At 36.8% G+C, this 13,539-nt stretch overlaps 1 protein-coding gene and 1 non-coding gene across 2 annotated transcripts in view; both read right to left on the reverse strand.

The window, feature by feature from the left end:
* The window catches only part of CNTN5 (contactin 5), a 1,662,845-nt gene that overhangs the window by 1,391,409 nt on the left and 257,897 nt on the right, over nucleotides 1–13,539 (reverse strand). The gene's annotated exons all lie outside the window — the stretch shown is intronic.
* TRNAS-GGA (transfer RNA serine (anticodon GGA)) lies at nucleotides 1,858–1,929 on the reverse strand. Its single transcript has one exon. It is a non-coding gene; the product is annotated as a tRNA-Ser (tRNA).

Here is a 13,539-nt window from a genome sequence, read left to right on the forward strand (position 1 = left end):
TGCATGTGGGTCACATATGCGTAAGCACAGAGAAATTAATCATTACCTAACAACAATTAATGAGAAAAAGTAGTAAATCAAAAAAGTCAAGCATTCTGGTATCATATTTGTGTTGGATAATAAAAAATATTATAGATGCAGTGATAAATAATACTTATGATAGTGATCCTTAGATATTAAGAAAATGCAAGCTGTTTCCTTTTTCATGACTGTCCAAATACGTATTTCCTTGTGAGAAATCCATTGTGTCAGGTCACTAAGTAGTATCATTTGGCTGGGCAAAAAACAAAGAAACACTCTCCTTATACACAGGCTTTTAGTGCTGCCAAAGTGTAAGAAAAATTCAAGGAATGTGATCAGAAAAATCAGAAAAAAAGGATAAAAGCTGACATATGAAAAATAAAATTCAAAAATGCAGTAGAAAATGAAGGCATGAAGGTATAGAAGCATCTACTTTAAGCTATGTTATAATATTAATTAGGATTTTATCTGTTAAATTAACATATTAAAATCTCTTCTCTTGATAATGGTGTATAAACAAATTATTTTTCCTACATTTTTCTTTATGTCCAGATAGAAGACAAACAGAAAAGCATAGTTATACATACAGAAAAATAAAAAGTAATATAGTGGATTCTCAAACATTAGCTCCATTGGAATCATCTGGTACGATTCTTAAGTTTCTGGGCCTTGCCCCCTGAATTTCTTTTGTGCTAGGTCTGGGGTAGTGCTTGACAATTTTAATTTCTAATTTTATTAAGTTTCTCAGTTTTAAATTTTAATAACTATCAGGTCCCTAGATCATGCTGATTCACTCCTAGGTACTTAGAGAATCACTGATAAAACACATGGCCTATTTTCAGGAATTTCTAAAGATGCTAATGGAAACTTTAGCATGGAAAATTTCGTCTTTCCAGTACTTTTACTTTATATTGTAAAACTATAATGCCATTCTTAAGGTAGCACGGACAGGTTTTGTGGAAGACAATTTTTCCATAGACTTGGGTGGTGATGGTTTCAGAATGATTCAAGTACATTACATTTTATTTTGCACTTTATTTCTGTTATTATTACATCAGCTCCACCTCAGATCATCAGACCAGATTTTGGGGCGGGGGGGGGGGTGGATTTCTGCTGTAAGGGATAAACAAGAAGTTATAAGATACCTAAGAAAAATACATTTTCAGTATATTTGCATCAATACTTTTTCAGGAAACTATAACCACAGTTGACCAATGGATTGGAAGTAGCATATTTTTTTGGCATGGAGCCCACCCACAGAAACTGATCATTCCTGTTGTCATTTACAGTATGTTACAACCATTACAAAAATGCACATATTATAAGTTTTCTTGTTCAGTGTTTAGAATGAGAATCCAAAAGAATGATATAAATTCTTAGATATATTTAGAGATCCAAAAGTTGCAGGATGCCAGATTCTTTCCTCTTTGAGCACAGCAAAGATGGAGGAGGAGGGAGAGGAAGAGGAAAAGAAAGAGGAGGAGGAGGAGGAGGAGGGAAGGAAGAAGAGACTTGTTTCACAGCATTAAGGTCTAAGTCAGCCCTGGAAAAGTCCTATATATTGTGGAAGTAGGTAAATGTTTTCTTATGTATCCAAGCTTGGCTATGGCACAGCAAACCATATATAATAAGCAAGAACCTTATTATACTCTTTGGATAGAGCAAGGGGAATACAGACAGGACTAACCTACAGGATCAGAAAGTGCCTGCTTAAGTAGCTCAGTCGTATCTGACTCTTTGCGACGCAATGGACTGTAGGCTACCAGGCTCCTCCCTCCATGGGATTCTCCAGGCAAGAGTACTGGAGTGGGTTGCCATTTCCTTCTCCAGGGGATCTTCCCAACCCAGGGATCGAACCCAGGTCTCCTGCATTCCAGGCAGACACTTTAACCTCTGAGCCACCAGGGAAGCCACAAATAATAAGCAAGAACCTTATTATACTCTTTGGATAGAGCAGGGGAATACAGACAGGATCAGAAAGTGTCTGCTTCCTTTAATTCCTTCCTAGTGTTTACTCTTCCTTGTACATATTTAATTAATCTTTCTCATTCTTAATGTTTTTCCTAAGACCTTGGTTGCAAAGTTCAGTGGGATTTACCCCAGTCAAAAACAGAATCCTCAAACTGTTTGACATGAAGTTTTTATCATGTAAAAGAATGAGCATTTGAAATAGTAATAGAAAAATGATTTTTTAAAAATACATGATATGTGAGTTTTAGTTTGTGACATAAGATTTGCAATATCTACCATACTTTTGTGTGTGTGTGTGTGTACATCTGGAACAAAGGCTACTAAAATATTATGACTAGGTGTAGATTCTTCAAAAATACATGAATAAAATATTAAAGCAGGATGAGTCAACGTTTAACTTTTTTTCTAAATTCTCTAATATGACTCTTCATGGCTTCTAGTCCCATCTGAGTTGTTGTAATGCTGATGAATCTCTACATGAGCTTTATGAAAAGAGATGAGTGGTTATGGGATGTGAACAAATATACTACTGTCTATGAAAAGCCACAGTTGGTTTACAGAATCACTCTCCTATAGTCATTTTCCATCCCTCAACAATCTTAAAAGCAATTCATCTAGGAAAATGGAGGTCACTTAATATGTGGGAGACAATATGACTATATCAGAAAATGTCCCATTAACTTGGATTAAGAACTAAAGCTTTTTAAATCATTGATCCATAATAAAACCAACTTGCATAAACATTATCATTCAAAACTCAGACAATGAAATCAGAAAATAATACTTTTTCATTCAATAATTAAACCTGATAAGTTTAAATTTAATTTGATCTCTTAAAATATTATCAGAAACTAAGCTTTACACTGTTTCAGTTCCATTACTTTATAAAATTTCACATCTCCCTGGTAAATGAATTTTTATTTTAAAAATCATATATTTTATTAATCAGTTACATGATTAAACATTATTTTATAGTAGTTTTCTTACACTGTTATTATAATTAATTAAAATTGGAAATAAGCCAAATGAAGAGTATATAAGAATAGAGAAATGAATTACTAGGTAAACTTATGATGAAATATAGAGTCAACAAATATTAAAGCAGGAGTTAGGGTTATAGGTAGTTTTAACTGACCTCATTACTTTTCTGCATTTGTTAAGATTTCCATAGTCACAAAAATGAGAAATAATTTTCTTATCAATATGTTTATAAATTTAAGAATACACTTGTCACAACCTTATGTTAATCAGAGCATGACAGAATTTTACTCATTCTAAGGGACATTTCTTTGACAACTGTATAAAGTTCTCTTGAGATGCAGATCATACACTTTATCTAGATAGAATACATTTATAATCAATTGTAGCATTTCCAGGGAACATAGTATCATTTATCTGGAAACTGAAAAATTGAAAGAACTAGCATAGCACCAAGATCATTATAAACTGTTTCATTTGCCAAGTTAGGTAACCTTCCAAAATCACCAATGCTTCCAAAATGTATGATGTTATAAAATATTTATTTAACAAAGCCATAATGAATTTCTTGGGCTTCCCAGGTGGCTCAGTGGTAAAAAAAAAAAAAAAAAGAAAGAAAGAAAAAAGAAAAAAAAGAAAGAAAATCCACCTACTAATGCAAAAGACACAGGAGACTAGGGTTCAATCCCTGAGTTGGGAAGATCCCCTGGAGAAGGGAATTGCAACCCATTCCAGTATTCTTGTTTGGAAAATCCCATGGACAGAGAAGCCTGGCGGGCTACAGTCCACGGGGTCATAAAAGAATCGGACACAACTGAGGATGCATGCACAATCACTTTCTCAAACTAAACTGATTTCAAAAAATATTTCTTAATTAAAAACATTCAAGGTTCCTGAAGTCATGTTTCAGACTCAGCAATGGTAGATCCTTTTGGAACATAGTTTAAGAATGAATCTCGTAATTGAGATTGCACAGACTCAGATTCCAACTCATGTCTGGCAAATCATAATCCTCCTGATTTGAGAACCAAAGTCAAGTGTTCCTTTTTTTTTAAATTTTAAATTTTAAACAGAATTCAGTAACTTTCTAAGGCATTTGACTGTTTCCACTACAAGACGTTCAGCCAAACAGTCCTGCAGGGGAGACTGCTTTTTGCCTCCATGTGGACTCAAGCGACGTTTTTAAATTTGCTCCTCTTTTTTAGACCCATATGCATGATCCCATGTAGACAGATGTGTAAAATGATTTATCCAGTTTTCCAAAGACATTGTATTCTATTGATATTGAAATGATAATATTACTGTATAATTTCCCTACACAAATTACTTTAGAAGTCACTCTTTCCAGCATAAAATTGCAACTATTTTGCAAATTATCTGACAAATAATTTCAGTCTTTTATACAGTTATTCTACATAGAAAGCCACTATTCAATGTACTACTTTAGGGAGCTTCCCAGGTGGCGCTAGTGGTTAATAACCCACCTCACCATGCAGGAGAAATAGAGATATGAGTTCAGTTCTTGGGTGAGGAAGATCCCCTACAGGATGGCATGGCAACCCACTCCAGTATTCTTACTTGGAAAATCTCATGGACAGAGGAGCCTGGTGGACTTAGTTCATGGGGTTTCACATGATCAGACGCAACTAAAGCAACTTAGCAAAGCACAGCATCACTTTACAAAAAAATGAATCATGAACAAAGCAACAATTTACAGCTGCTACTTACTTTTTCTTGGCCTTAGTTATATAGATAGTAGCCAGCAATTAGAAAAATGACAGGAAATTTTAAATAAGATTATATTTTTTGGCTTATATAGATTGATCCCACAACTTTTACATGATCTATTTTAAAAACTAAATCATTTCTATAGTAGTATACTGATTTTAAGATTCTGATAAAATATCTGGCACTTACTAGGCACTCCGTAATTTAGACTATGGTGAGTGAAAGTTTCTCAGTCCTGTCTAACTCTCTGGGACTCCATGGACTTCCCCAGGCCAGAATACTGGAGTGGGTAGCCTTTCCCTTCTCCAGGGGATTTTCCTGACCCAGGAATCGAACCGGGGTCTCCTGCATTGCAAGCAGATTCTTTACCAACTGAGCTATGAGGGAAATTTCAGACTATAGTGAAGGGTCTAAATTATTAAAGAAGATATGAATTTTTAAGCAAATATACTTATGATAATTAGTTATATATTTTCTAATGTATATCTCACAGTATAGAATTCCAGTTTTGCCTATTTGAATTAAAGAATTAAAATATTTAGGAAAGAGATCAAAATGGTGGAGTAGGAGGATATAGAACTCAATCTCACCTTTCCCACAAACACAACAAAAATACATATGCATATGGAATAACTGTCACAGAAAACTATCAAGAAACTAATGGAAAGACTCCAGTATAATGAAGGCTGAAAAAAAGAAATCAGGTAGGAAGGGAAGATAAGTGATTAGGTTAAGACCTGTGGCCTACGGAGATGACTCAGGGAAAAGGGAGATTACATGGAGACCCTCCCTGGGAGTGGGTGGTTCAAAGCATATATCAGGAACTCCAGTCCTGGTTCCTAACACAGGGAAGACAAGCCCCTTGGCTGGTTGGAGGGGTGGTGAGACTACCAGGATGGCAGTGGCAAGCAGAGACTTTGCTTAGGACAAGCTTGTGAATGCCTGCTTATTCTTAAGTGGGGTGGACAGGTGCACTGAAATTGCAGGTAGCTGGTTTCCTGAGCCCGCCTCAGCATGCCCAGCCTAAGCTGAGAAATTGCTCCAGCCCCACATACTTTTTGCAGTTCTATAATGGAAACAGGACTAAAAGAACAGGGAACAACCTTGTCTGAGAGACACAGTAGCAAATAGCCCCAAAGGGGCATCTAAGCACAGCAGCAGCAGGCATTAACAGCACTTAACACATAAGGAGCCCTAAACTCTTCTCTGTGACCAGATTGCCAGAGCTCTTGATGCAGCACTCAGCAAGAGCCTGCACAGACTCCTCTTACTCCAGAAACTGCTCCCCTTCAGGACAAGAGTGCTGGTGTCAAAAGAGGGGAGACCAGACACTTAAGGAAACAGAGTCAGCTCAGAACCGATCCTCAGGACTTCTGCTCTGAGGACCTACCTCAACTAGGGACCTTATTAACTAGGGACCTACCCTCATCCCAATAGGATGGTGAAGAGCACTGAGGGGAAATAAAGTTCCAGCTCACACCTTGCTCCAGCCTTATCTCCTCCTATAGCCCTACCTCCTACTAAAGGGATACCTGCCAGGACAAACTAAAGAAAGACATGACCTATTTTCATGTCAAATCCAGCTCTCTCACCAAAGTGACTGGGCACATGCAGACTGTACGGAGATACCTCCATATAAGTACTACTTTTCAAGAACAGAATAGGAAACTGTTTAATCTAATTTCCAAGGGACAAAGAAAGTTAAGCAAAATGAGAAAACAGAAGAATTTATCTCAACTGAAAGAGCCAAAGAAAGCACCTGAAAAGAAAAAGGGGGGGGGTGGAATTTAAGAAAGACTTAAAGGCATTTGTTAAAAGAATGCTAACTGAATTAGGGGAAAGAGTAGATGAAAACAGTGAGAATTTTAACAAAGAACTGGAAAATATATTTTAAAAAAAAGAACTAGTCAACTGAAGAATACAATAATTGAAATTAAAAACACAGTAGAATGGATTAATGGCAAATTAGGTGATACAGAAGAATGCACAGGTGAACAAGAAGACAGAATAATAGAAATCACTTGATCAGAACAGCAAAAAGAAAAGCCACTTTTAAAATGGAAAACAGTTTAAGAGACTTCTGTGATATCATGAAGTTTCGCAAGGCACATGTTATAGGGGTCCCAGAAGGAGAATAGACACATAAGTAGGTCAAAATGTAAGAAAGAAAATGTACTGAAGAAATTATGGCTGAAAACTTTCCATACCTGAAGAAAACAGAAATCAAGGTATAAGAAAAAAGATGAACCCAAACAGGTCCATACCAAGACACGTAATAATTAAAATTGAAAAGTTAAAGAGAGAATTCTAAACTCAGTAGGAGAAAAACAAAATGTCATATAGAAGGAAACCTAGATAAAGTTATCAGCAGATTTTTGTACAGAAAATTTGCAGGTCAGAATAAACAGCACAATTTATTCAAAGCACTAAAAGGATAAGCAACCCAGGATACTCTCCCAACAAGATTACTAGTTAGAATAGAAGAAGAGATGAAGAACTTCTCACACAAGCAAAAATTAAAAGAGTACACCAATACTGAAATTAAAAGTGTTTCTCGCACAGTTTGTCCAACTCTTTGCAACTCCATGAACTGTAGCCCATCAGATTACTCTATCCATGGAATTCTCCAAATAAGAATACTGGAGCATATTGTCAATCCCTTCTCCAGGGGATCTTCCCAACCTAGGAATCAAATTCTGTCCTCCTGTACTGCAGGCAGATTCTTTATCATTTGAGCCACCAGGAAAGCATACCAATACTAAACCTAACTAAAAGAAATGTTAAAGATCTTCTCTAAGTAGAAAATAAGTGACTATTCAAAGAAATAAGCATCTCAAAGAAAAGAAAAATCAGAAAATAAATGACTACTCAAGGAAATAAGAATCTGAAAGGAAAAAAAAAATCCCAATAATAAAGGCAAATACACAGTAAAGTTTGAGGACCAATTACTTACATAAGTTAGAACAAAGATTAAGACAACAAAATTGTAAAATCAAATATAATTAGAATGAAGAGTGAAAGAATAAATATGAAGATAAATATGACATTAAAAAAAACAGATTAGATGGAAGTGGAGTAACAAATACTGATTTTTTTAGAATATTCTTAAACTTAAGTGACTAGCAGTTTAAAACAAACAGATATAGTAATAGGTAATATATATGAGGCCCATGATGACCACAAATCAAGACATGATCACAAAAGCTAGAGAGAAAGGACTGCAAGCATACCGCTAAAGAAAATCATCAAACCACAAGAGAAGGAACAAAAGGACGAAATGAACAAAGAAGAATCACAATAACCAGCTAGTAAGTAATACAATTAAAATAATAACATAATTTTCAAAAGTTGGAGAAGGAAGTGGCAATCCACTCCAGCACTCTTGCCTGGAAAATCCCACGGATGGAGGAGACTGAAAGGCTATAGTCCATGGTGTTCCAAAGATTCGGACAGGACTGAGTGATATCACTTTCACTTTCACTTTCACTTTCATAAATTACTTTAAATGTTTATGTACTAAATGCCCCAATCAAAAGATATACAGTGAACTGATTAGATAAAAGAAAATCAACAGCCATTTAAATATTGTTTACAAAAGACTCACAACATTGCTAAAGACATATACAGACTGAAAGTGAAGAATGGAAAAAAGACATTCATACAAACAGAAACAAGATGATGAAAATAAACAAAACGTTATGGTTACCATCTTTTTATTGTAAACCAAAATAAAGTAAAATTTTAAAAAAAAAAGAAAATAAAATTTTTAAAAAGAAAATAAACAAATGGGGCCTAATTAAACTTAAAAGCTTCTGCACAACAAAGGAAACTATCAGTTCAGTTCAGTTCAGTCACTCAGTCATGTCCGACTCTGTGATCCCATGAACTGCAGCACACCAGGCCTCCCTGTCCATCACCAACTCTGGGAGTTCACTCAGACGCACGTCCATCGAGTCCGTAATGCCATCCAGCCATCTCATCCTCTGTCGTCCCCTTCTCCTCCTGCCCCCAATCCCTCCCAGCATCAGAGTCTTTTCCAATGAGTCAACTCTTTGCATGAGGTGGCCAAAGTACTGGAGTTTCAGCTTTAGCATCATTCCTTCCAAAGAAATCCCAGGGCTAATCTCCTTCAGAATGGACTGGTTGGATCTCCTTGTAGTCCAAGGGACTCTCAAGAGTCTTCTCCAACACCACAGTTCAAAAGCATCAATTCTTCGGTGCTCAGCCTCCTTCACAGTCCAACTCTCACATCCATACATGACTACTGGAAAAATCATAGCCTTGACTAGACGGACCTCAGTCAGCAAAGTAATGTCTCTGCTTTTGAATATGCTATCTAGGTTGGTCATAACTTTTCTTCCAGGGAGTAAGCGTCTTTTAATTTCATGGCTGCAGTCATGATCTGCAGTGATTTTGGAGTCCCCAAAAATAAAGTCTGACACTGTTTCCACTGTTTCCCCATCTATTTCCCATGAAGTCATGGGATGCCATGATCTTCATTTTCTGAATGTTGAGCTTTAAGCCAACTTTTTTGCTCTCCTCTTTCACTTTTATCAAGAGGGTTTTTAGTTCCTCTTCACTTTCTGCCATAACATTGGTGTCATCTGCATATCTGAGGTTATTGATATTTCTCCTGGCAATCTTGATTCCAGCTTGTGTTTCTTCCAGTCCAGCCTTTCTCATGATGTACTCTGCATAGAAGTTAAACAAGCAGGGTGACAATATACAGCCTTGACGCACTCCATTTCCTATTTGGAACCAGGCTGTTGTTCCATGTCTAGTTCTAACTGTTGCTTCCTGTCCTGCATACAGATTTCTCAAGAGGCAGGTCAAGTGCTCTGGTATTCTCACCTGTCTCAGAATTTTCCACAGTTTATTGTGATCCACACAGTCAAAGGCTTTGGCATAGTCAATAAAGCAGAAATAGATGTTTTTCTGGAACTCGGTAAGCAAGGTGAAAAGACAGCCTTCAGAATGGGAGAAAATAGTAGCAAATGAAGCAACTGACAAAGAACTAATCTCAAAAATATACGAGCAACTTCTGCAGCTCAATTCAAGAAAAACAAACGACCAAACCAAAAAAATGGGCAAAGAACTAAATAGACATTTCTTTAAAGAAGACATACAGATGGCTAAAAAACACATGAAAAGATGCTCAACATCACTCATTATCAGAGAAATGCAAATCAAGACCACAATGAGATACCATTTCACACCAGTCAGAATGGCTGCAATCCAAAAGTCTACAAGCAATAAATGCTGGAGAGGGTGTGGAGAAAAGGGAACCCTCTTACACTGTTGGTGGGAATGCAAACTAGTACAGCCACTATGGAGAACAGTGTGGAGATTCCTTAAAAAGCTGGAAATAGAACTGCCTTATGACCCAGCAATCCCATTGCTGGGCATACGCACTGAGGAAACCAGAACTGAAAGAGACACGTGTACCCCCAATTTTCATCGCGACACTGTTTATAATAGCCAGGATACGGAAGCAACCTAGACGTCCATCAGCAGATGAATGGATAAGAAAGCAGTGGTACATATATACAATGGAGTATTACTCAGCCATTAAAAAGAATACATTTGAATCAGTTCTAATGAGGTGGATGAAATGGTAACCTATTATACAGAGTGAAGTAAGCCAGAAAGAAAAACACCAATAGAGTACACTAACACATATATATGGAATTTAGAAAGATGGTAACGATAACCCTATATGCGAGACAGCAAAAGAGAAACAGATGTATAGAACAGTCTTTTGGATGATTTGGGTGAATGGCATTGAAACATGTATAATATCATATACAAAACAAGTCGCCAGCCCAGGTTCAAAGCATGATACTGGATGTTTGGGGCTGGTGAACTGGGACAACCCAGAAGGCTGGTATGGGGAGGGAGGAGGGACAGGGGTTCAGGATGGGGAACACGTGTATACCTGTGGTGGATACATGTTGCTGTATGGCAAAACCAATACAATATTGTAAAGTAATTAACCTCCAATTAAAATAAATACATTTATTTTAAAAAATAGCTATACTCATGTCACACAATACAGACTGAAAAGCAAATCCTATAACAAAACACAAAGAAAGTCATTATATAATGATAAAGGTAAAATACAAGAGAATATTGCACTTGTTAATATCTGTGTACCCAATAACCTGTCTATGTGTAAATGCTTGGTTGTGTCTGACTCTGTGATCCCATAGACAACAGCCCACCAGGCTCTTCTGTCCATGGAATATTTCAGTCAAGAATATTGGAGTGGGTTGCCATTTACTCCTCCAGGGAACCTTCGCAACCCAGGGATCAAACTCACATCTTCTGCATCTCCTGCATCGTAGGTGGATTCTTTGCCCCTGAGCCATCGTGGAAGCCAATGCACCCAATATAGGAGCACCTAAATATGTAAACTAATATTAAATGCCATAAAGGGAAAATGTAACAAAAATATATTAATAATAATAAAGGATGTAAAACCCAATTCACTTCAGGGAACACACCATACAGAGAGAAATGAATAAGGCAAGAGTGGTCTTAAATAACACAACAGAACAGTCGAACTTAAAAAATATTTACAGGAAATTTCATCCCAAAACAGCACAAAGCACATTCTTTTCAAGTACATGTAGAACATTCCCCAGAATATATCATGTTAGTAGGGCACAATCAGTAAGTTTAAGAAAGTAGAGATTATACCAAGCATTTTTTCTGAATACAATTGTATAAAAGAAGAAATCAGTTGAAGAAATAAAAGAGAAAAGCACAAACAGAGAATAAATAGCATGCTACTTAAAAAGAAAGAAAGAAAAGTGTTGGTGAAGAAATCGAAGAATTAAGAAAATATTACAAGCCAAATAAACATAGAAACAAAACATCCAAAATCTATGGGATGCGACAAAGACAGTTTTAAGAGGGAAGATTATAGCAATATAGACTTTTCTTAAGAAATAAGAAAAATGTCAAATAAACAACCTATTCTTCCATTTTAAAGAATTAGAAAAATAAGAATAAAGAAATTCCAAAATCAGCAGAAGGAAGAAAATGATAAAGATGAGAGAGGAAATAAAAAAGAGACAGATATGTAGAAGATGAATGAAACCAAGAGCCAGCTGTCCTAATGAAGTGGATGGATCTCAAGCCTACTGTACACAGTGAAGGAAGTCAGTAAAAGAAAGACAAATATTTCATATTAACACATGTGCATGGGCTCTAGAAAGATGGTACTGACAAATCTATCCACAGGGCAGCGATGGAGATGCAGACATAGAGAACAGACTTGCAGATGCAATGGGGAAGGAAAGGGTTGGACGGATTGAGAGAGTAGGATGGAAACATACACATTCAGTTCAGTTCAGTTCAGTTGCTCAGTCATGTCCAACTCTGCAATCCCATGAATTGCAGCACGCCAGACCTCTCTGTCCATCACCATCTCCCGGAGTTCACTCAAACTCATGTCCATTGAGTTGTTGATGCCATCCAGCCATCTCATCCTCTGTTGTCCCTTTCTCCTCCTGCCCCTAATCCCTCCCAGCATCAGAGTCTTTTCCAGTGAGTCAACTCTTCCCATGAGGTGGCCAAAGTATTGGAGTTTCAGCCTCAGAATCAGTCCTTCCAACAAACAGCCAGGACTGATCTCCTTTAGAATGGGCTGGTTGGATCTCCTTCCAGTCCAAGACATAGACATTACAACATGGAAAACAGATGGCCGGTGGGGATCTGCTGTGTGACTCACAGAGCTCAACCCAGTGCTCTGTGACAACCTAGAGGAGTGGGATGGGGTGGGAGACAGGAGGGAGGTTCCAGTGGGAGGGGATGCATGCATACCTGTGGCTGATTCATTTTGATGTATGGCATAAACTAGTACAATACTGTAATGCAATTATCCTCAATAATTTTATTTTCAAAAAAGATAAAAAATGGATAAAGCTTCATGGAGGTGCATCAAAAAAGTAAACAGAGAGGGCCCAAATAAACACAATAAAAAATGAAAGAGCAGAAATAGTAACCAATACTAGTGAAGTGAAGTCACTCAGTCATGTCCAACTGTTTGTGAACCCATGGACTGTAGCCCACCAGGTTCCTCTGTCCATGGGATTTCCCAGGCAAGAATACTGGAGTGGGTTGCCATTTCCTTCTAGATACAAAAAAAAAAAACTCATAAGATAATACTATAAATATATGCCAATGATTTAGATAAGTTAAAAGAAACAGACACATTTCTAGACAAAATCAGTAAGACATAGAAATCTGAACAGATCAATCACTCAATCACTGGTAGAGAAAATGAATCTGTAACAAAAAGAAAAACACCCAGGATTTCCCTGTGGTCCAGTGGTTAAGAATCCACCTGAAAACGCAGGGAGACAGGTTCAATCCTTGGTCCAGGGAGATTCAACATGCTGAGGGATAACTAAGCCTGGATTTTGCTGCAGTGAAAATCCAGCAAAGAAAAAAAAAAAGAATAAATAAATAAAGCTCATTACAAAAATGAAAACACCTAAAAAACAAAACTTGAGAACTAGTCGGTTTCACTGTGGAATTGTGCAAAACATATAAAGAAGATCTAACTTGTATCTTTTTTCAAACTAGTCCAAAAAGTTGAAGATGGAACACTTCAGTTCATTGTACTAGGTTACTATTAGCAAAACCCCGAGAGACACTACAAAAAAAAATTAATAAAATTGTAAGCCAATAGCTCTGATGAATATAGAGGCAAAAATCCTCAACAAAATATTAACAAACTAAATCCAACAATATATTTTAAAAATATAGTACACCTTGATCAAGTGGGATTTATTCCAGGGAGACAGAGTGGTTTAATATTTGCAAATCAAATAG

The sequence above is a fragment of the Ovis aries genome, chromosome 15 (genome assembly GCF_016772045.2).
Source record: "Ovis aries strain OAR_USU_Benz2616 breed Rambouillet chromosome 15, ARS-UI_Ramb_v3.0, whole genome shotgun sequence".
Lineage (NCBI taxonomy): Eukaryota > Metazoa > Chordata > Mammalia > Artiodactyla > Bovidae > Ovis > Ovis aries.